At 42.2% G+C, this 24,692-nt stretch overlaps 1 long non-coding RNA gene across 2 annotated transcripts in view; it reads left to right on the top strand.

Moving 5' to 3' along the window:
* Gm41835 overlaps positions 1–22,568 on the top strand; it is a 35,530-nt gene extending 12,962 nt beyond the window's left edge. Inside the window, exons 3-5 of one of the 2 annotated variants that reach the window (XR_877819.2) lie at positions 4,465–5,832; positions 6,871–6,948; positions 21,993–22,568. This is a non-coding gene — a long non-coding RNA (predicted gene, 41835). Of the gene's footprint in view, positions 1–4,464; positions 5,833–6,870; positions 7,373–21,992 lie in introns of those variants that run through there. The other variant, XR_877817.3, reaches the window with a different exon arrangement.
* Positions 22,569–24,692: the final 2,124 nt, after the last annotated feature.

Here is a 24,692-nt window from a genome sequence, read left to right as displayed (position 1 = left end):
ACCTGGGTGGAATACTTCTTAGCTATCCAACACAGTTTCTACAGAAATGTCTTAGGGCTGCCAACAAGGAGTCACATCATAGTGGTTTAAATATTTTTTTTAAAAAATCTCTCTGTGTCTCTGTCTCTCTGTATGTCTCTCTCTGTATCCCTCTATTTGTGTGTTGTGTGTGTCTCTCTGTCTCTGTGTGTGTCTCTCTGTCTCTGTGTGTGACTCTCTGTCTCTGTGTGTGTCTCTATCTCTCTGTCTCTCTCTGTCTCTCTGTCTCTCTCTCTCTCTCTGTGTGTCTGTGTGTGTGTGTGTGTGTGTGTGTGTGTGTGTGTGTGTGTGTGTCTGATAAGATCCTTCCCCATTTTCCCTAGCTCTTTCCGGATTGGATAACAGATACAGTGCATTCAGATGTGCATCACCATTACCTGGCATTTTCAGGAGACAGCTCTGTCTTTGTTTCTTCTCTCTTTTGAAGGACACCAGTCATCATGGATTTGGAGCCCATCTTAATTCAAAATTGAACTCTAAAACAAAGATTTTGTTTGTGTGTTGGAAGATATTAAAAATTATTTCAAATCTGACTCTATGAAAAATAGCCAAAATAAAGAAAAAATGATAGAGGGGAAGAAAGGGAGGGAGGAGAGGAAGGGAAGGAAGAAGGGGTAGGGGGAAGGGACACAGGGGACACAGGGAGGAAGAGAGACAGAGAGAGAGAGAGAGAGAAAGAGAGAGAGAGAGAGAGAGAGAGAGAGAGAGAGAGAGAGAGATTGGACATGTTTGTTTCAGGCAACATCACTTGGCAGCTTTCTTGGAAAATGTGGCTCAGCTATTATTAAAATGCATTTCAATTCACCATATCTGATGTTGTGTGTAAATCTCATGACTTCTGAAACTTTAGTTAAATCACCCTTTTGTCCCACCATGAATGGAGGGTTCACTCATGCTTGCCAACTAACATTCACCTCAAGGGGACTCAAAGAACTTTGTCTTAACAACAATAATGAGAGTAGTCTTTCTCTAAATGTGTTCTGTCTAGAAAGGAGTCAGGCTCAATTATCCCTTTCCATTTCTATTTGGATATTTGCAGAACTATCAAATATTTCTAATAGAAAACAGCATTTGTTTTGGCGCAAACAGAAAATGAAGGTATTCTCCAATCGCAGGTGAAACCATGCCATTAAAGGAGGGAGATTTTAGTTGGTGATATCTTCTTGGAAAACACTGAAATTACTACAGAGCTTTAATGTTTGAAATAGTGGGAACTTTCCCCCGTATCCAACTTGTCAAGCCAGCTCTTATAAAGGAAAGTCCAGGATTAGGGCTATCGCTCAGTGGCAGTGCTTGCCTAGTAACTGAATGGGGCCCTGGGTTCTATTCCCAGGGTTCAGAAGAAAGGAAAGCTAGAATATGTGAACACAAGGGTAGGTGTTCAGGTCATTGCAGAAGGAGAAAACAAAAGTGAGTTAAGATCTGGGTCCCTTGAGAAAAGATTAAAGAATTCTCCTGCATTGTTTTGGGAAGCTACTGTGGTTTGACTATGCAATATCGCCTATTGGCTCTCTCTTTATATACTTGGCCCTATTTTAGGGGGCTCTGGAAACTTTAGGAGCTAGAGTTATACAGGAGGAAGTCATTTGCTAGGGTAAGTCCTTGAAGGTATATTATCTCTGACCATTTCCTGCTCCAAAGGGATCAGCTCTTGCTACCACATGATGCCACTTTTGCCATAATGCCCTACTCAAGAGCAGACAGTTGACCATGGGCTGGACCCTCTGAAATGATAGGCCAGAGTTAACAAACTCATCTGGTCTCTGTCAGGAAATTTCACCACAGCCACAGAAAAAAGGTAAATTACTACAGAAGTATACCAGGATGGTAGGCACTTGAGTCACATGATACACTTTAATCTGTGGAAGAATGGCTTGTGTCAGTCTGAGAAGACAAAATGACCCTCTCCAGGATGAACCTCCATGTCCTCTTAGGCAACTGTACCAAAACAGAAGGCAAAGATTCGATAGTTGCCCAGGGTAGCTGGAAGGGTTATTAGAATTGTCTCCTATATCGGCCTCAAATTCACGCTCTTCTTTTGCCAATCTCTAATGAATTCAAAGAAATTTTTCAAAGGCCCTGATTTAAAAAAAAAAAAAAAAAGTATTCTAAAAGCAGTAACAGTGGGCCATGGGTCAGAATCCTGCCAAATGGAGTTCTAGAATAAAGAAAACCTCTACTCAGAACTGAGTGTCATGTGGAGAGTGAACTTCTTAATTTTTGAGCCCTGTGATCTTCAGCCATGGCAAATTCTATAAGCGTCATCAATTTTCTTCTTTTATAAAGCATTCCTTTGACTAATGCTGACCAGTTACCCTGAACTGAAGAGTTACAATCGGCTTCCCAGGCAGGCCAGGGGAACAACTGTCTCAGATTGCTAGTTGGGAGCCAAAAGAAATATTTTCCCCTTCAAGTTCCCCAATTGGCTTTTCTCTGGTGGTCATTGATACCAGGTTTAAGCTTAGAAAAGCTATCAAAAGATAACTTACTCTAGGAAGCAAGGGGAAGATTTGAAGACTGAAATATTTGCAGGAGGCTTGGCTAGTAAGCCAAATGCTTACAAGGGTTACGTGGGTCGCCTTAACTAATGGACAAGTTAGCTGATGACAACGGTTCACAGAAGGGGGCTGTCTTGGCTAAAGAGAACAGTGGCCTCCCAGATCCAGTTTGTTACTGATGTGCAAGAAAATAATAAATTTACATCTGCTTGTTTTTCAACAAAAAAACCATTTCCCCAATATTTGATATGATCTATTTTAATAGCCTTATTGGGATAAAATTGGAATTCAATAGATTACAAATATTTTAAATGTCTACTTGGTAGATTTCACATGTAAAAACTAGCCAGCACTATGAATGTAGTAATCAATATGCCTATAATTCCCAAGGCTTCCTTCAAGTTTCTTCAAATCCCATCATTTCCACTCTAAGGTTCACTCATGCTATTATTTACATCAATAGTTTTTCTCCTTTCTTATAGTTAAGAATTATTCTCTTGTATATATGCACTACAGTTTGTATATCTAACCTTCTGGTACAGTACATTTGTATCCTTTCTAGTTTTGGGTAACTAAAGCTGTTGCTATAAAGTTTGACTGCAATGTCTTTGGATATATACTTAGTCTCTTTTAAGTAAATACTTATGAATGGTGTTGCATCATACGATAATACCTGCACATAAAATCTTTTAGAAAGCTGACAAACTATGCCCAAGTTGTGTGCCATTTTGCCTTCTCAGAACCAGCATATGAGTGTTCTGTTTGTTCTACGTACTTGGTAACACTTGGGTTGGGCAGTTTTAGGAGCTGCAATCATGTGGATAGCTGAATAGTGGTTCCTCAATTGTGTTTTTAATGCATATCGCCTCGTGATCAATTCAGTTGTCTGTCTCTATCCGTTTGTATGTCTGCATGAGTGAAATGTTTACTTAAATCTTCTGCTCTTTTTCTTGAGTTGTTCATTTTTATTACTGAGGTTTGTGCTGTGTGGTATATGTGTATGCACATATGTGTGCAGGCATATGTGCACATATTTGTATATTCCTGTAGAGGCCAAAGGTCTAAATCAGGAAAGTGTCTCCCTCTATCACGTTCCATCTTATTTTCTTGTGACAGGGTCTCTCACTGAACCTGGATTTAGTGAGAATGTCTGTCCAGCAAGCCCATAAAATGCTGCTGTCTCCACGCCCCACCCTCTAGTGATAGGATTACAGATGTGTGCCATCGAGTTCTGAATTTATATGTATAGTGAAGATCTAAATTTAAGGCTTCATGTTTGCATAACAAGCACTTTACTGAGCTATATTCCCAGCTTCTAACATGGTCAGATACATGGGGTTTCAGCTACCTCACCCCTACTCTATGATGTGGCTTTTCATTCTTTAAGCAATATTTTCAAAAGTATGTTTTACCTGGAGATTATAATTAGTGGGAGACTGCTGGCCTAGCACATGCAAGGCCCTCAGTCCAACCTTCAGCATGATAAGGGAATGCTTTACAAAATATAAATTAATCTGTACTTGTAGTGTATGTGTGTAGTCTTCCTGGCATGGAACGTACCCTTTTAGGTCATGATTTTCACTGTCCACTTTAGACTTCTTTGTGTATCCCAAGATCATAAAGATAAAACTTTCCTCCTGATTTCTTTTAGCTGATATTGCAGCTTCATAGTGACAGAAATAAATTTAAATTTAATGAAAATATTGCATAAGCTAAACTAAACACAGCTATAGAGCTTCATGTAGCCTGCGAAGCACTACTTACCTGTCAGATCTTTCATGTTCCCAACTGAGTATCAGGCAAGAACAGCAAAGACCTTGGTGACCTTTCTCCGTATTGGTTTGGTTTGTTTTTGTTTTGTTTTGTTTTATCATGCACGTGCAAAATCTTTGGCTATTTTCTTCATGGTCATCTTTTTCCTCCACAGAAGATAGCAGACATTCTTTAAATTGCTGGCTTATCTGAAAACTTATACTGAGTGTTGGAAAAAGAAGAAGAAGAAGAAGAAGAAGAAGAAGAAGAAGAAGAAGAAGAAGAAGAAGAAGAAGAAGAAGAAGAAATAATGACTTGCTTCTCCTGAGCTTGGACATGCTTAATTGCATGAAAAATCACATCAACAGCCGAGCAAGATGTCTCAGTGACTGTTTGCCACCAAGCCGTCAGGAACTACAACAGTAGTTCATTCCTGAGAGCCATGTGGTAGAAGGAGAGATGTGACTCTCACAAGTCATCCCAGGAGACACAGACACACACACACACACACACACACACACACAAATATATGTAATTAAAAAAGAAAATTATATACTTAAACAATATGAATGACCATTCTACCTCAGTAGTCCACAACTGTAACAGGGACTGTGAGTGCATGGATTTAGGGAAAGGGACAGTAGACGGCTAGACTTTAGACTTTCATGTTCAATTTTATATCCAGGTGCTGCTTGTCGGTGCCAAATGTGGATCTTTATTTTTCAGTGTAAAGTAAAATTCAAAACACAGTTTCAAAAACAGCCACTGATTGAATACTCTTCTGCTAATAGCATTTTCATACACTGAAAGATAAAACTCTGGCCCTGGGCAAATGTTAAGAACAGTCTTGTGCAGTCTGTTCAACAAACTGAGTGTGTTCTGAGTGCTTCTGACATGACACAAGGAATTAGTTGCCTCGCATTCAAACGCGGTTCGCAGGCACACTTTTAAAAATATTACCCAACCCCGGTTAAGTTCAAACAACCGCTGGCAATGCATGATTTATCCAGAGGGTACTACAGAAACTCAGGTGATCAGCTTGAAGTTCCCAGTCAAGGGAGAATCGGACTTCATAGAAACAGCAGGGAAATCTTGGCTGCCCCCTTGCAGTGTTGACCTTCAGAAGGCTAGCAGGCTCGATGACATTGCCAGGCTCAGTGCTCTGAAACCACACTCTCTTCTCCTCTACGACAGCTGAGAGATCGGTTTCAGTCCCGGAGCATTAAGTTAACTGTAATCTCCTTCACCTGCTGATGTTGCAACGAGGCTTCAAACGCTACTCTGACCTCCAGGAAGTAGAATTGCCGGAGAAATGAAGCTTTCCACTTCCTACTTAAAAGAAGATTGCTTCAAAACCTCCTTAATCTTCTCTTCCAGAGCACGTGTGGCATTACTGAAGCAGAGCAAGAAGAGCCCATCCTCCAGTGAAACCACCGCAGGCTATCATACTCATTTTTATGTTCTAGAGTGGGGGATGGGGAGCGGACTGGGGAATCGGCAAGGCCTAACTGCTCCTAACTTCTAGCAGTGGAATATCTGAGATGTGAGTCCACCCTTGAAAGATACGAATGCACCTCTATAAAGGCACACTCACGGATGAGAACTAGTGACCTTATTTGTTTCCTAAAGTATGTGGATAGCTGACAATTTGGTTAATAAACAAATTCATATATATATACATCATATATACATATATACATACATATATACATCACATTTTAGTAATTAAAAATACTGCCCTCCTAAGAGAAGATCAGCCACTCCATTTTGGTTTACTTTTGGGTTAGCCCAGGGTGACTTGGTTTAATAACAAAAGCACAAGCCTTGGGTTTCATGCACAAGAGTTAAATAGAAGACCCACCCCATATCACCTATGTGCCCTTAGCAAATCTTCTGTCTTCTCCAGGACTCAGCACTGTCAACTGCATATTGCTCAGCGGATTGCAGCGAGAGACCAGTCATACTCATGGTTCTCCCAGTATTAAGGAGCCTAAATTCTCATTCATTTATCCTTACAGCCTATATGCTCCATCTGAATCGCCAATGCCATGTTGTATTATAACTTCATAATTTCATTTCTGGCCCTTAATACTAGGGAAAACAAGCACGTCTCAGTTGTCCACCGGGGCATTATTCACCTGCCACATGTTTGTGATACAACAAATACTAAGCAAATGTTTTTAGAAGGAAAAGGGAAAAAAAGGAGAGAAAATCATTAATTTGATTTATCAAAATATAATAAAACCCTGAAGGGCACAGATGGAAGTCAACTAGATTTCAAATCCAAACCCCGTTACTCACTAGCTGGGTGACGTTGAGCAAATCATTCCATTTTAACACAAAGGGAGAAGATAATACCTGGCACCCAGGACTATGATAGGGGTTAAAAGATCCCTGCTCCCTGAAAAAATAAAAAGCCCTCAGTACAGTGCTTGGCCTCTGATGAGCACTCAATAGCCTTTACTCTCTTACTGCACCTAGAATATGTTTAACGCTTGCAAATGTCCTGCTACTAATTGTCTTGGTCCTTAGCAGATAAAACAAGCATTAAACTTTCATGAATTATCTTTTACTCCCATAGGAAACAATTGGAAAGAAGCAGCCTGTCTCCTGGACAGCAGAGAGTGTGGAGAATACGACTGTCACTGTCAGGAATGAGGTAGACTGACTGTTTCTATGAACATCTACATGACATTTGTCTCCCTGTTCAAGGAACAGAGATCTGCGTTCTGAGGCTTCCATCAATAACTCCAACTCGCCATTCATTGATGGTTTTATTTGTTTGTTTTCTTGTTTCTTTGTTTAAAGGCAGAACACTGCAGGGTGGCTTAGTAGATAAAGCATTTCCCATGCAAGCCTGAGGAAAGAATCCCACCCAAAAGCCCTGTGGGACTCCTAGCCCATCTTCAGTGGCAGTTCACGGGAGACAGAAGCTGTCTCTGTGGCAAGAGGCTAGCTGGACCAGGCAAATTGGCAATCTCTGGGTCCAATGAGAGACCTTGCTTCAGGAAATGAAGTAAAGAGTGGTTGGAGAAGACGCTCGGTGTCAACCAACTGTCTTCAACACTCCTACACAAACAGGTCCCAACGTATGTGCACACACAGGTGCCAAACATGTACGCATGCACATTACATATGTAAAAAACTGACTTTTTTTAAAAGACAGAACACATAGTTGTACTCGGCAAAGTTCTGGATCCCAGCATACAAGAAGTGACTTGCTAAAGGGGGAAAGGGGTTGCTATCTTTCCAGGTACTGGCTTGGTGAGACTTCACTTCCTCATAAGCCAATAGAGGGCATATGCCTTCCCAATGGCAGTGAGCATTAAATAGCACTTTGGAAGGCTAAACATAATGCCTGGTAAGTGCTCAGTAAGACATAGGCATTATTATTGTGGCTGCCATTATTGTCCAGCTAGAATTGTTTTATCTAGATAATAGTAGCATATGTCCTAAAGTTTGAGGTCACTAGGGTTTTGAAACTAGTATGTTATCTATTTGTACATCCCTATAGATTATGTAATTGTAATGTTAATTATAATTACCATAATAGTATGATTTAATAGCTGGAACATGACATGTGCTTCCTGGAGCTTCTGGCATTTGCACTAAATATTAAAGAATGGGAAGAAGGGGACTGAAGAGATGGCTCAGTGGTTAAGAGCACTTGTTCCTCTTGCAGAGGACCCAAGTTCAGTTCTCAGCGCCCAAATAGTGATTCACAACCATCTATAAGCCTGGTTCCAGGGGACTCAAGACCTTCTGACCTTGGAAGTCACCCAAACACATGTGGCTTTGCACACATACATGCAGGCAAAATGCTCATAAAATAAATAAGTTTTGGAAAAAGAAGGGAGAGCATAGGCTACTGAGTGACTAAGGAATAAAAGGAGCCATTTTTATTTGATGCCTTTCCAGGTTTCTCATCAGCTCTAAGTTTTAGCTCCAATGTAGAAGGCTTGCAGAAGCCCCTGAAGCTGAGTTAAATGGAAAGGAAGCCCCAAACCACTCATCAGGATGGAGACAAAGGCACGTGGTCCAGCACAAGTCCCCCCTCACTGCTTTCTCATTATTTGCTTGACTTTCCCAGCCTGGGATCCCTCCAGAGCTGATCAGAACACTCCCACATACTGGAGAGCCTTGCCCCACCATTGCTGCATTGTTAGTATTTATGTTGAAAACAAACTCCACTTTGGGACTGCTCGCTCAAGTTTATTGGCACCTGCTGGATCCTTTAATATTTAAGTTCCTCCCTCTTCAAAGATCCACATCAGAGTCTTTCCTGAGGCAGAAGACCAAGTGTGCTTGCACCTGGGAATTTCCCTTGTAGCCCAAAAACCCAAAGTGTGTGTGGGGGGGGGGCGGGGAGAAACGAGTCATGCATAACAGCAGCTTTAAAAGAAGAAGATAAGGCAGGGAAGTGGGTGTACACTGGTTTCTTGAGGTCTAAAAACCACATGTAAAGATTTAAATTACCCTCTCTTCATAGCTCTCCCCATTAGAAGCTCATCAACTCCTCCTCCTCCTCCTCCTCCTCCTCCTCCTCCTCCTTCTCCTTCTCCTTCTTCTTCTTCTTCTTCTTCTTCTTCTTCTCTCTCTCTCTCTCTCTCTCTCTCTCTCTCTCTCTCTCTCTCTCTCTCCTTTCTCTACCCACACTCCCTCCTTGTGTGTGTCTTTAAGAAGACAGTAAGTCAGAGCTTACTGTCACGAAATGTATTAGTAAGCAAACCAAGGGCAATCATTCTCAGACTTCAGCAAACACAAGAGACGTGTGGAGTGGCATGTGGCAGCCACTGAAGATTCCCATTTCCACCTCCGAGCTCTGTGACGTAGGTTCAGGACAGAGCTCTTAGACCCTTACTTATCAATAGCGCCCTGGGACTCTCTGGAGTACTCCAGTCAAAGGTTTAGAATCTGAAATTCATTAGTTTTTCCCTGTTTGTCTATTCATTTGGGATCATTTTTCTCACCAAATTTCTCACTGTGCATAATCTTCCCATCACTTATGCAGATGGATCTTCTTCATTTCTTTCCCCTTTCAGAAGACTGGTCTGTGAGTGGTGATGGGTTTTTCCTTGAATAGGACAGGGATGGATGTTTGGGACATGACTTTATCGAATTCTTCAACAAGCAAGCTTGCATCTTAATGTTTTCCTCATCAGAACCAATTAAACTGAGGGAGCAAGTGGAGCTGTCCTGTCCTGTGACTTAGTCCATTCTTTTAATTCAAAAGTTCTGCACAGAACTCATGTCCACAGGAACACAGTTGTATGTGCCAAGAACCCGAGGGCACTGGGGTACGTCTGTTTGCAGGTGTGAGGTGAAACAGAGGACCGAAGATGCCCAGGTGAGTCAGGTAATACAGAGCCTGGCCCAACTTGGTCTTGCTTTCTTGGGATACACCCTTTCTTGGGTCCTGGTGGAACAACCCAAGCACTTATCCTGAAGGAAGGAAACTTGGTAATCTGAATCACTATATCCATTATTGCCTCACCACATTTGAAATTGAATACATTCTGCCTGTGGCTGAGGTAGAAGGAAGATAAGGGAAGGGTGCTGGGCCCTGGGACCTAGCTGAGTCTTCTGAGAAGAAACCTTGCATGGGGTATAGGTTCAGGGAGAAGACAACCAGAGAGAATGGAGACACAGTCTGTGAACTTAGTAGAGGGGATAAATATCTTCATTTAAATTTGAAGAATAACAGAGAGGCCCCAGAGACACCCGAGTTGAGCAAACTCTTTGTTGTCTGTCATCAATAAATAGTAAAAGCCTATTGCTGGTGACATCATATTCTTTGGTTGCAAAGCACACAGAAATCAGCCTTAAACTGGTCAGGAAGTGCTCCATGCTGAATAGCTTTCCTAATGCTAGAAGGTGCTATTCAGGTTACTGGTGGGGGGGAAAAAAAACAATATCTTATCCAGCGCTGGACCCTATGTGCTACAAGACTGACCTGCCAAGGAAGATATGGGCCACAGATATACAATTGTTTACGAGAGGTAACCAATCTCTCTCTTGATTGGATGTGAGCTCTGTTCCATAGGAGGGAATTTATGCTTGTACTATAAACACGGCCAAAACCTATGGCTAGGGAAGCTATGGGTCCTAAAGGAGAACCGACTGGTAATTCTCTAAATGGTTAAATTCCCTTCTAAATGTGCTTATATCTATAGATTTGTGCTGCCTCTGACCTGGTCAGAGAAGCTCTTTATTACAGTGGTTAGTGATAAATGCAGAGACACATGACTGTCCAAAGAACTGAGAATGGACCAGGATGAATATTCATCTGTAGATGGATAGCTATATCAAGCTCATTACCTCAAGGCTCAACATCACAGAAGAGGTGACAGAAGGCATGTAGGAGCCAGAGTGTGGGGAGGAATGCTGTGAGATGCTGTCCTCTGGACACTATAAGGCTGTTGTACATATGCACTCACAGCAGCTAAAATTACTGACACAGATCTGTGTAAGATCAAGCCAGTTTTCTTTTTTTATTAGAAAATTTCTTTATTTACATTTCAAATGCTATCCCCTTTCCCCATTTCCCCTCCAAAAGCCCTCCTATCATATCCCCCCTCCCCCTTCTCACTAGTCCACCCACTCCTGTTTCCCTGTCCTGGCATTCCCCTACACTGGGGCATTGAGCCTTCATAGGACTAAGAGCTTCTCCTCTCATTGATGTCCCACGAGGCAATCCTCTGCTACATGTGTGGCTGGAGCCATAGGTCCCTCCATGTTTTGGAGGTTTAGTCCCTGGGAGCTCTGGGAGGTACTGGTTGGTTCATATTGTTGATCCTCCTATGGGGCTGCAAAACCCTTCAGCTCCTTGGGTTCTTTCTCTAGTTCCTCCATTGGGGACCCTGTGCTCAGTCCAATGGATGGCTGTGAGCATCCACTTCTGTATTAGTCAGGTAGCCAGTTAAGTTTTCTAACAATGACTTGGGAAGAATTCTAGAAGACCCAGCCTTAGTTAAGGAAATATTGACAGTTGAGAGCTTCTGGTGAGACACTTTCCTTTAGGAATGGAGCCATTGTCACGTTCCCCATAGTCAAGAGAATTCAGGCAGCACTTCATTTGACGAAGTAAATTAAAATAAATAAGTAAATAAATAAGTAAATAAATATAAGACTAGGACAAAAAGTTGGGAGTGAGATGGGATGTGCACTCCTGGGGGCAGTTAGAGGAGTCAAGAGGAGTGAATATGAGATCAAGTTAGATTGCACATGTGTATGAACTTTTTAAAGAATAGATAAAACTATACATTTTTAAATTTTGAAGATGAGGACTAAGGGAGTTGTCTCAGCTCCTAAAGTTCTTGTCATGTAAGCATGAGGATATGAGTTTGACCTGTGTACGATGTAAAAACTAGGTGCTGCACAGGACTGTAATCTCAGCATTGAGGAGTGGGAGACAGGCAGTCTAGCTGAAGGTGAGCTCCAGGTTCAACAAGAGCCCCTGTCTCAAAAAGTAAGATGAAGAGCATTTGGGGAAGGCACCTGAAATTGTGTCCCACAACAACCAGACCTGGAAACAACAATCTTGTTTAATGCACAATGTAGGTTGGGAATTTTGAAAGGATTTCTCTGCGTGATTTATCTCCATGTCTTTTAGGTGTCAGCTCAGAAACTGGGTCTGGAGGATCCACTTCTGAGACTGGGGAATCCCTCCTTACCTTTACACAGTGGCTGAATTCTGTCTCCCTTGCCCTCTCTTTCCCTTTCTCACACATAAACACACACACACACACCATACAATCCCTGCTGCTATGGCTCCTTTCCCTTAGAGCACAGCCACCCGAAGGTAGTCAACCATTTCACATGGAGGTCAGTGTCCAGCTAGATCAAGACAGAAGGAGGCTGCTCACGCTCGTGGACACAGAGCAGGCATTCATCCCTTTCACCGTGAACTCTTTTGGTCAGACTATCACAGACCAACCCAGACTCAAAGAACTAGGAACCCACTGCTTTGGAGTAAGGGTGTCAGGAGTCCATAGCCATTTTTAATTTGGCATAGCTACCCTTCATGTAGAAGATGAGGTGGGTTTTTTTTCTCTAGCCCCTTAAATCTATCAATGCTGTGACTTCTTTAATACTGGGTTGTTTTGGGGGTTTCCCCTGAAATTCTGAGGATTTGGCCGCCTTAAGTTGACCTCACTTGGGATATCTAACTTGAGTTTCATGTACTCAGACCAGAAGTGGATTCCTAAGGCTGGTCATGGTAATGAAGACACTGTAAACAGAACAAAAGCTGTTTTCAAAGAGAAATCTACAGCAGAGAAACAACAATGACGACGACAAAAAGACTCATTTTAGTGTAATTGATTCTATCTCTGAAAATGCCCAGTCCTTCCTGTTTTAGAACACATCGGTCCTGGGAAAGCTGAGTGGTCAGTAACTCAGTCTACAAAGCATTGTCCCATCAGTCTCTTCAGGGGGCTGAGAGATAAGTTCATTGTTCGGTACTCTGCTTATGGTATCCAGCATGACCCAGATGCCACCCTTGGAGTCCACACACAAACGCGTCTTTGTTGCCCAGAGTGTAGCAAATTCTTTACCATGAATAATTTACTACAACAAATGCTCCCTTTAGTTCTTTCTCTGTTGTTGAGAGTATTTCAGCTCCCCAGAGAAAAGAAGTCGGTACTCAGTTGGAATTCAACGCTGGAAAGGCCCTTTAAACATGGAGGCAGACAAGAGATGGAATGGCATGATTTTTCCACAAGAACCACGAAAGGAATAAGTGAATAGGTTTGGGACCCAGACACAAAGCACCCCGTTGTAAGAAGGCAGTGTGGCAGAGGCATGAGAGATGTGGGGACAGGAGTCACTCTGCCTGGGTTTGTATACAAGGGCCATCACTTGAACCAATAAAACGATTCTCATAAGTGAGGAGCAGGCTGTAACTGGAAACATTTACCCTATGAGTCTGCTGCCTGAAAGGTTAAATACCATAAGCCTGGTATACTCCTTAGCATGCTGGAAGCATGTAATTCCAACATACCTGTCATTCTTATTACTTTTATGTGACACGGGGGCTCACATTCTTCTTTCAATGTGCAAAGAAAATATAGTCTTTTACTTTGTGCGTTACTGGTATAATGATCCCAGGACTTTATTACTGTGCTGGGAACTGGGAAAGGGAGACTTTGAGATTGGCCAGCTTGTGGTTCCTCAATGCTGTCTTCTTATCTTGAATGCTTCTTCTGCTTCATCCCATCTTGCTTGGGTCATTTATAGTCCCCTCCAGGTCTCACAAGTGAAGTATAAGTCAAACGTAAGAGCCAGGACACCCTGTGCCTTCCTCAGGGTCCTCTGGCCTGGCAATGACTACCCTGACATCTGGGTCCCTGCAGTGCCACAGCTTTCTGCTCTCTGTGTCTTTGCAGACCCCTGTTCCCCATCATCATGGCGTATTGTAATTCTGTGATCTTCTGTTTGCCAAGCAAAAGGCCCTAAGTGAGCCCTTCCTCACTGATGCGCCATTCACTGAAGACCCACACTGGGCCAAATGCTCTCCATCTCACCAGATGCTGGTTCCATGCAAAGGAAGGGGGCACAGCTTTGTGTCTAAGAGCTATTTGACTATCTGCAGACACCTTTCATTGTCACAGTGGGGAGATAGTCCCAGCCTGAGATGTGACTTAACCTCCTACAAGGCACAGGGCAGCTGACAAGCCCTATGAAGTAGAGTGTATTATAACAATGCTGAGTTTGAAAAACTGCTGATGCTATGGGCCCACAGCTCCTCATGCCCACCCTGTGGGAGGCAGACCACCCACCAGACTCAAGATTCTCCATCTTCTTTAAGAGCTCTAAGTGTTTCTAACATGCAAGAATTCATCCCTCTCCTGCCAGTTGAGGTTCTGCCCTGAGACTGGAGAAAGGGGCATAAAAGGACAGAGTATGCATGCCTCTGTGCCTCCCTCTTCACTGAGACAGAAACATTGGGCCTTCCCAGCCTTTATATCAGAGTTGTCTCATGCATCATTTCTTCCTACTCTTTGCAGAGGTGTCATTTGCCCCATGGCAGAAACAGTGGGTGAGTAGCAGGAGAGAGGTTGGCATTACCAAGGAGAGGTAAACTGAGAAATGTTTTAGAAATGCCTCTTATGTTTTTATTAATATTAAAAAATTTATTATGTAACGAGACGTTTTCCTTATGTCAGGCATGAGGCATGGTAAAATATGCATCAAATGGAACTACTTACACTATAAAGAATTTATTGCTGCCACAAGCATAAAAGGAACAACCCATATATGGTTTGGGTTCTTTTTGTCCAGGTGGCTGACCTTGTATCACTGGGCTGCTCTCTGAGGAAGCTTTATTCCTGGGCTAAAGTCTTGCTCTCTCCCAATCCCAACATAAAGCTAGGAGTGCTTTCTCAGCTTCTGGTCATCCATAGGTTGGAGGATGCATGGACTGCTCAGAGCCTGAAAGCTGCCTGCAATAAGTGAGGATACTTCAGAGCTTTGTACTCCCCAGTAAAATACAGGCTCAGGGAAACGTTGGCTGGAAGCAGCTCACCAGTCAGTTACGCCATCTCTGAGCCTCAGTTTTCTGACCTGTAAAGGACTTGGTGATCATATCAACCAGATAGTGTGACTCAGTTGCTTGGGTTTCCTTAACATAATGTCAGACTTGATGCTTTAAACAGAAGCTTGTTTGCTCACCATCCAGGAGCCGAGCCACCATGATCAAGTTCCATGCAGGATGTCTTTCTGGTGATCATGATTTCCTTGGTTTGTAGAAGGCCAGGGCCTCATTATACCCTTCACTGGACCTTCCTCTGTGCAATCTCAAGGAGAGAGAGAGAGAGAGAGAGAGAGAGAGAGAGAGAGAGAGAGAGAGAGAGAGAGTCAGTCCCTGGAAGGCCATCAATCACACTGAATTAGGACCAGACCACACACTTATGAATTAATTTAACCTCCTTAATTATCTCCTAAAGTCCTTATCTCTAAGTAAAATCACATTGAGGGTTAAGACCTTGCCATGAATTGCAAATGAGATCACCCGTATAAAGTATTTGAACCAAGAAAGCATTCTGCGACTGACTATGAATGTTCTAATTATTGTGGTCACCGCTGGTTTTGAGTACAAAGAATCATCTATCCAAGATGGCCAGCTAATTGATTGACACCTACCATGTGAAAGAAGTTTACTGAATGAGGAGAACTAGAGGAGAAGGACACGGTATTAGACCTAGGCAGTTGAACCCCAGAAAGTACCCAACGATGGTGCCATATTAGGTTGTAAGGAAGAGATGACCATAGGAAGGAAGCCATGTTTCCAGAGTTAGACCAGCTTCTGTTTACCTAAGACTTAGTAGGGGCAGAACGCTTTTTAAAAATTTTTCTTAAAAATTACAAAATAATTACATCATTTTCCCCCTTTCCTCTCTCCCACATAACCCCTACATTGCTCACTCTCTCAAATTTATGGCCTCTACTTATTTCATTAGATGTAGATATAATATGTGTGACTATGTATATTCCTAAATATAAATACTAATCGTCTAGTCTGTAGGATTTACTCTTATACAAATCACTTCGGGGCTGGCCACTTGGTATTGGGTCATGAGTTGGAACCCTCTTTCCTGAGGAAAACTGTTATTTCTCCTGCTCTCAGCATTTCTTAATTACCCATAGTTCTTTGTCTGGAGTTGAGGCCCCATGTAATTTCTCCCTTCTGTATTAGCATGCCCGTGGCTGTCATCTTTGTTCATCTCCAGTTTAGGCAGTCATATTAATGGAACTTCAGAGAGAAGCTTCTCTGAAATGTCTAGGGGACACACTCTCATAGTAAACTTCCTAATTTTCCAGCTTTAAACAGTCCACCTACTCCTCCTCTATGATCCCTGCACCTTAGGGCTAGGGATTCTATTGTGGATGCCTCAGTTGGGGAGGAGAACCAGGTGGTCATCTCTTTTCTGCAGTTTGACCTTCTCATGGTTTTCTGTAATGATATCCATTTGTTACAAAGAGAGAAAATATGGATGAGGAATGAGACCTTGTGGGCCTAAGGATGGAAATTTAGAATGTAGTTAGGCATTATCTGGGTTTAGTAAAGTGGTGGGTATAGGTTCTTCTCCAAGATCTATGACTTCTCTAGTCCTGGGTTGTTGGATAGATTTCTAGGACCAGGCATGATTTCTTTCTCATTGAACTGGTCTTAAGTTCTATTAAAGAGCTGCTAGTTATCACTAAGCTATGCATATGACTATTGTGCCCTTAGGGATATAGTACCATGCTAGTCATTGTTGTAGTTCATAGGTAACATAGCTGAGTAGACTGTTGGTTGATAACCTCCCTTGGAAGCTTACATGGCACCTTCCTGTACCATGAAAGCTAGTCCTCGGTGAAGAAGGCAGATCTAGACTGGACTCCTGGGTCCTGTGTTGGAAGTACATGCTGTCTTCAGTGAGAGAGGTTTGCCCTCAACCTCTGGGAGACTACCAAAGGCAACAATAGCCTATAATGTTTGGGGAGTCCCTTGGACAACATTGACCAACAATTCAAGATAGTCTGTGGCTCATGACTATATGTAAATATGTATATCTATACATAGACATGAATTACATGTAATTTTAGGCATATAGGTATAAAATATGACTTCCTTGTGAGTTTTACAGACATTCTTGTTGTTAGTTTAGCCTCCTTATTCTGTATTTATTTCCTTCCTCCTCTCTAATTAACCACACACCCCCATTTTCCCATTTCCTTCTTCAAGTTGTGTGTACCCTGCTGCTCCACTCACTATTCCTCCTTCATCACCTCTGTGATGTCTTTTTACTGTCCTTGTTTCTGCAATTACTTCAAATTAAAACCACCATCTAAAGATTTGAACCTCAGCTAAGAGAGAACTTCTGACATCTATATTCCTGGATTTAGGTTACCCCACTCAGTATGGTCTTTTCTAGTTCCATCCATTTACTGGCAAATTTTCTTTTTCTTTTTTTTTTTTTTGTGGTTTTTTTTTTATTACGTATTTTCCTCAATTACATTTCCAATGCTATCCCAAAAGTCCCCCACACCCTCCCCTCCCCCACTCCCCTACCCACCCATTCCCATTTTTTGGCCCTGGCGTTTATTTTTTTCTTTAAAATAGAATAGTATTTCAGCATGTATATGTAGCATATTCTCTTTACCCCTTCTTCAGTTGAAGGGCATTTAGGTTGCTTCACTCTCCTAGCTATTGTGAATAGAATGGCAATGAACACGGCTAAGCATTGTCTTTGGTATATTCTCTCTAATAATGCCTTCCCACCAACCTCAATATACGAGGGAATAGACATCCTGAGAAATTAGGTGGCCTGGCCAAGGCTGCACAGTGATTGACAGAAGCTTGACTAATCTCAAGTTGTATCCCAACTTTAATCTCACATTCAGAGTTCGTGCTGTAAACATAGAGAGTGGAATGTGTGACCATTCCCCAGAGTCATCATTAACTAGAAAGAAGAGCTGGCCTCCATAGCAACATGCTTTATGGAGGGTGATGTCCAGAATCAGTTCTCATAGCATTCTTAAGAGTCTTGAAAAACCATCCACATCTCTATAAACATAATAGGCTAACAAATACTATACAAATTAATGATACAACAAGAGCAAGGACATTGTATCAGTTCATTATTACTGCCTAACAAATAATTGGCTCTAAACTTTGATGAGTTAAAACAATAGCCACCTGTTCTTTCTCACAAGTCTAAAAGTCTATTCGTTCATCAGAGCTGGGCCCAACTGAGTGTCTGTGTCTACAGCTATACATCTGGGTGCTCTGAGCTCCTGAGAGTCATCTGGGCCTCTGGCTGAGTGGAAACAACTACCAAAATAAAACCAGAGAGTAAAACTAACATGTGGCCACCAATACCCATACTCTGTTGGCCAAACGAAGGCAAAAGGCCAGAGGGAATGAACTCTGCTTTTGTGAGGACTCTGATAGCACATGGAAAGGGTGTGTATGAGGGAACTACTAAAAAGCTAAAGCCAATAATTGTGTCTACCAAAGACATTTTCTCGTGGAAGGTTGGTTACATAAAGCAGGTGGAGTGGGAAGAGACGCTCTTTAAAATCCCACTAACTGTCAAAAGATTTGCTACAGAGGACTTTGTCTAGGAATAAAACACCACATTTCCTCATTTCTCCAACTGTGATAATGAAAGACAAGCCCTCCCTCCCTCCCACTTTCCCCTTCCTTTTCCTTAAAAAGTATACAAAATTGTAGGATGCCAAAATATTAGGCAAGCCTGGCTATAAAGAGATGCCTCAGTCTCAAAAGTTCAACCACCTACAAAAGCAACATTTGGCGAGTCTCTGTAAAAAACTGTGTTCCTTTGCATTTGAGTTCATAGTTCCCATTTGATGTTTGATGTACACATCTGATTTATAAACACAAACACCAACCTCACTGCTTGACCAACAAGAATGAACATCCTAAGCAAGGAGAAATGGGAGTCTCTAGAAACATAGAGCATCAGAAGGTTCTGGGGCCAGACTTTATTGCAGAAAGCCAGGAGAGGCCTCCAGAGACATGGAATTCCTGGATACAGCTATAGTTACTTCTTGTGTTGGCTCGGCCATTGCAATACAGGAGTCATTTTTACTGGGGAGGTATGAATGTATTTGTTTTCTTTTTTATTTTATTAAACTGGGTTATATAAGGTCAGTTTCATTCAAGTGGATAATTGCTTTAAGCATTCCCCCCTACTCCTCTTTCTCACCGCCCATCCCCCTCCTCTCAGTCACCCTTGTTCCCCTAGAGAGTTTCACTTCTACATTGTTGTCATATATATAGGACCACAAGAGACAGAAAACATAGTATTTGATGTTCTGAGACTGACTTAATTTGCTTAAAGTACATTATTTCCAGTGTATCTATTTTTCCACAAATGACATAACTTCATTCATCTCTGGGGCTATAAAAAGAATCACACACACACACACACACACACACACACACACACACACACACACTTACTCACGTATACACTTTAGTCTTTCCTCTATCGACAGGCATCAAGATTAGTTTTTTGACTTCACGTTTGTGAACTGTGCTGCGTAAACACTGGCATGCAAGTTTCTTTGTGCTACGTCCACTTGTAGTCTTTGGAGAAATCTTCAAAATCCTGTCCATAGGTGTTAGAGCAGGTTTGAAGTGTTTTGCTTTTCTGGTGGTTTTTGTAGTGACAGGACCAGTTTACCTTCCCACTGGGGGTGTATGCTGACTCCTGCCATTCCTCATCTCTGTCACATGGAATGTCCTTTGTTTTTCTCGTGACCACCAGCCACTCTGCTTAGGTTGAGTGGAATCTCGACGTGGTCTTAATTGGCATTTCTCTAATGGCTACCGACCTTGAACAGTTTTTCATAGGTTTATTGGCCATTCCTATTTCATCTTTGGAGAACTACCTCTAATATTATTAGCCTTGTTGGGTTGCTGGATTTCTTGGTTAGTCTTTTTAGTTCTTTGCATATTCTAAACACTAATTCTCTAATAGGCAGCGAGCTGGCAACATTTTTCTCCTGTCTTGTAGACCATCTCTTTACACACATAATTGTTTCTTTGCTGTGCAGAAGCTTTTTAATTTTATGAAGTCCCACATTCTTATCTAGACAGTCCTGGCCTGCACTGATTCTCATGTGGTTTCTCTCTATTTTTCATATATGAGAATGCCAGGTCATAGGTGAAGGTCTCTGATCCTCTTGTACTTGGTTTGTGTACACAGCAAAAGAACCCTGATTTCAGTTTTCTACCTGTAGAGAGCTAAGTTTGCCAGGACCCATTGTTGGTGAGATTATCTTTTCCCAGTGTACATTTTTGGCATCTCTAAAACTAAGTTTGTGTGGGCTTATATCTAGATCCTCTCTTCTATCACACTGATATAATATCTGTTTTTATGCCATTTCATGCTGGGTTTTTATCATAACTATACTATAACCTGAAGTTAGATACATGATGCCCCAGTATTATTCTTACTGCATAGGATTGCTTTGGCTAGCAAGGGTCTTTTGTGATTCCTTAGTGAATGTTAGGGTGTTGTTGTTGTTTCTATTTCTATGAGGTATCTTGATGAAAACATCCTTACCTTTGCAGACTGATTTTGCTAATACAGCCATTTTCAGGATTCTTAATTCTTCTGATCCATGGACGTGGGAGGTCCTTTTATCTCCTAGTGTAGTGTCTTCTTCGGTGTTTTAAAGTTTTAGTTGTAGAAGTTTCTCACGTTCTTGGTTAGGTTAATTCCGAGGTTTTGTTTTTATTTTGTTAGACAATCATGTCTATTTTGTTAGAGAATCCTAGGAGTGTTTCCCTGATTTCTTCCTCAGCACTTTTGTTATTGTTTGTAAGAAGGCTTCAGGCTTCTCATATGTTAGCTTCATATTCTGTCGCTTTGCTTAAGTGTCTTTGAGATCCGAGTTTGAGGGATCTCTTTCATACAAAAGCATGTTGCCCGCAAATAACCGTACTTTGACTTCTTCCCTTCCTATTTTTCTCCCCTTCATCTCCCTCTTTGTCCTGTGCTTTCTGAAGTGAGGACACACAGTTCCAACAGGAAACCGGGGCTATCGGTTCTCAGTGGAAATCCCCTTGGTATCATTTCAGTTCTGCCTCATTCACACAAGCTCCACACTGCCAGCTTCTGCAGTTCCCAAGAAGGAAAGAAAGAAAGTCTTTCCAGGGGTCTTTGCTGCATCTGGGTACCCTTCTGTTCCCACTTCATCAAGCAATAAGAAAATCTTTTGTGGTGCACAGGCCAGTATCCAGATGCCTTCCCAGACTGGACTGCAAGCCCTTCCGACCAGGAAATGCTTCGCACACTGCTGCCAGGTGATGGAAGGCAGACAGAAGAGAAGAAATCGCATTCTCTCCACAAAAAGTGCCCGCCAGCCACTGATGGCTTCCGGGGTTTCTGTTGCACTGTAACTGGGAAGTTAGGGGTTAAGAGTTTTAGGGCTTTGTTTCTAAAAAAAAAAAAAAAAACACACACACAGACCCAAATCAGATAACTAATTTAGAAGCAATTACAATGCACTTTACTCTGTTCTTCTGCCAAATCGTGCCTTATCAAAGCTGGCTTTCCTCTTTAGTCTTCCTTGTAAGTCTCACAAGCAGCTTCTGGGTCAGGAAAGCGAGCAAGCACACACCTTGCACACTACAGAAGGGGTGATCCATGTCCTGGGCCCACACTGCTTTCATATCCAACAAGGCCTATGGATTTACTCAAGTTAGCCTGGTCAATCTTCTACTCTATGAAGATATCCCCCCCCCCCCATGAATATATGGACTGTGTTAGTGTTTAGTTTGAAAGAAGGAAAGAGAGAAAGAAAGAAAGAAAGAAAGAAAGAAAGAAAGAAAGAAAGAAAGAAAGAAAGAAAGAAAGAAAGAAAGCTAAGCTAAAATCCAGTGCTTTATGTTACAGAAAACCTGGTTCCTTTTTTTGTCCTAGTTAATACAGTATCTGTGGCTATATAAAAATAAACATCTTTAGCATAATTAAGCCCTCCTGTCTAATGCAGTGTTCTCAAGGCCTACAATGAGTTCCCTTGCAGAATAGCCTAGACATATCCGAGTTTTGTCCTTCCCCCGGACCCTGCACAACTGAATATCACCTCCCCAGCAGTCTCTGCTTTACCCTTTATGTGGCATGTCTCCTGGTTTGTTTCTGACAGCTCTGGGAGTGAAGTTCACTAGCTGTTTTTACTTTTCAGAAGCTTTTCCTGCTACCTTTCTTTGCTGCGAGTCCCAGACAACGCACAGATATCCTCTCAGTTCGTAAAGAGATACGTGAGATCCTGAGCTCACTGAAAAACGCCTTTGACCTCTAGACCTGCGCTTCTAAACCCTAAGCGACTTGGCTATGTTTCTCAATGTCTGGAGACCTTTGAGTTATCACAGCTCCAGAGTGAGTTGGACAGTGAAGAAGAGTGCTGCTGGGTCGGGTCGCTAAATGGTCAGCGCGGCTATACGTTTCCGTGCCCAGCGTAGCTCTCCACAACAAAGAACTCTCTAGCATGAAATGTTAACCATGAAGAGACTGAGAAATCCTTATATAGATTCTGCTTCACTTCAAAGGGAAGTCAGGCAGTTTACGAGCCTCTCTGTATGCCCTAAGGATACTGTGAGCTCTGAGGATGAAGGATCCTGGATGCCATTCTCAGACATGTTTACACTATTCCATATTTGTGAAGCTTAAGGAAAGAAAATCAGCCATGCTCATAATGCAAACATCCCAGAAGAGACTAACGATGACCAGTGAGAACCAAATAGCAAGAAGAGATGAATACACCTTCAATTTTGACACTTCAAAAATTTCAACATAGTACTGAAGTTGAATTCATTGTCACAAAATTTATTTTAGTACAGATTTATTAATATGTGTCTGAGATGAAATCAGCACAGACACCCCCCCCCCCAAACAGATGAGCCTCCATAGGAGATCGTGTCTATCCCAACAGCCCTGGTATAAAAAGAGATGAACTCAAAGCATTTGAGACTACTTTAAATACAGTCTAAGAGCCCTGAATGCCCTGACAGAGCAAATGCAGACGGAACGAAAAGAAGGTCTGAAGTGGGATGTGTGAGTGTGTGTGTGTGTGTGTGTGTGTGTGTGTGTGTGTGTGTGTGATATTTTCTAGTTTGGTCTTTCAATATCAGTTTGGTGTCAATTCAAGGTGATTTCAATGTTGCTGCTAAAAGAGGCTCACCTCTTTAGCAGCCCTGATGAATGATGAGTTGAGGGAGTCAAAGAGGAAAACTAAACGATAGTGCGTGTGGGGATAGTCTCAGAAAGACGACTAGGGGAGATTTCATTCCTCTATGGTGAACAGAAAGGTTAGAATGGTTATATGGGTAATGTGTATGGGAATGTTGTTTTAATTCTCTGCAGATAGAACTAGATAACTAGCCTAAGTCCTCAGTCCCAGAAGACCCTAATCCCTAATTGGCTCCCTACAAATCTAAGGGGTTCTTCCATCGACTCAGTGAGGGATGGACCTACATGCCCAGGAGGTCTAGCTTTACCCATCCCAGCTCCCACAGTTCCCCTCTGCAGTGGCAGGCTCACCTCTTTAGCAGCCCTGTTGCACTCAACGAGTTGAAAGAGCCCAAAGAGACTGGAGTTACCTGCAATTCACACACCAAGCGTATGGGGGAAGATTTCTACTTTACTCCAAGACATCCCCAAAATCTATTCTAGGCACCACAGAGCCATTACATCCAGATGCAAACCATTGCTCCATCTTCATAGAGTCAGTACTGTGTCACCAGGAGAGGCTGAGCTAGAAACTCGTGAGCTGCCCATGCTGAAACAGAGCAGCTGCGCTAACCCCAAGTCAGTCAGCGCTGCTGGGGCTGTGGGTTCTAGCAAGATCCTTCTGTCTACATTTCATCCTTAAACTTAACAAGTACCTACTCAAGTAAACCTATATATAGAAAAAGGCCATTTTCATATAAATATGAAAGGCCCAAACAGTAAGAAACTTAGCAGAGGTTTCCTTCAATAGAGACATCTTAGGAATTAGGTCAGCAAAAAAAAGCTTTGTGGAAGGTTGGGCAGGCTAAGCACAGGATTCCCAGTACATGAAGCACACTCCCAAAACTGTGAGACTCATTCGAGCTCCCTGAGGTGATATTAGGTAGTTCACTAAAATAAACTCTACAGTCAGATAAGCTTAGGAAACTGTGATAAAAACTCATTGGCATCACAGGTCAACATATTCCTGTAGAATATCACCTTTAAAATTCTTAATAGTAAAGAAGAAAAGGAATCCGGCTTTTGCCAACTCAATTTTTTCTAAATGAGCTAGTTTTATTTGGGGACCATTTACTTACTTATCTATATCAATTGTCTACAAATACTTCATTAGTTCCTGGGTATCATGTATACGTGCACTGTGTGTGAAGATGCATATCCATGCAGATGTGCGGAGAGTCTAGAGGGTCAGACAGGGTTTTGTTCTCCTTGGCTCTCCATCTTCCTTTTAGAGGCAGGATCTGCCATCGAATCTGGAGCCTGGAGTTTCAACTGCACTGGCTGACCAGTGAGCCTCTGGACTCTGCCCCACACTGCTGAGTTACAGACACCCCACCACACTGGCTTTTCTTGCGCACTGGGGACCCTTATGCTTTCACGGAGAGCGTTTTACCTATTGAGCCACCTCTCAAGCCTCGAAGTACTTAGACATTTTACAAGCACTTTCAACAGGCCAGATGCTGTCCTCAATACTTTAGAAACATTAATTCTTATAGCATGCCTGTGAAGTAGATATTAGTTTTGTGTGTGTGTGTGTGTGTGTGTGTGTGTGTGTGTGTGTGTGTGTTGAAACAGGGTCTTGCTATGAGCTCAAACTTTTGACCCTTATTATCTTTATTTTACAGATGAAAAAATAAATAAAACAGGCTCATGACAG

This window comes from Mus musculus, chromosome 19 (assembly GCF_000001635.26).
Source record: "Mus musculus strain C57BL/6J chromosome 19, GRCm38.p6 C57BL/6J".
NCBI lineage: Eukaryota > Metazoa > Chordata > Mammalia > Rodentia > Muridae > Mus > Mus musculus.
The sequence above is the reverse complement of the archived record's forward strand: the minus strand, read 5'-3'. Positions and strand labels throughout refer to the sequence as shown.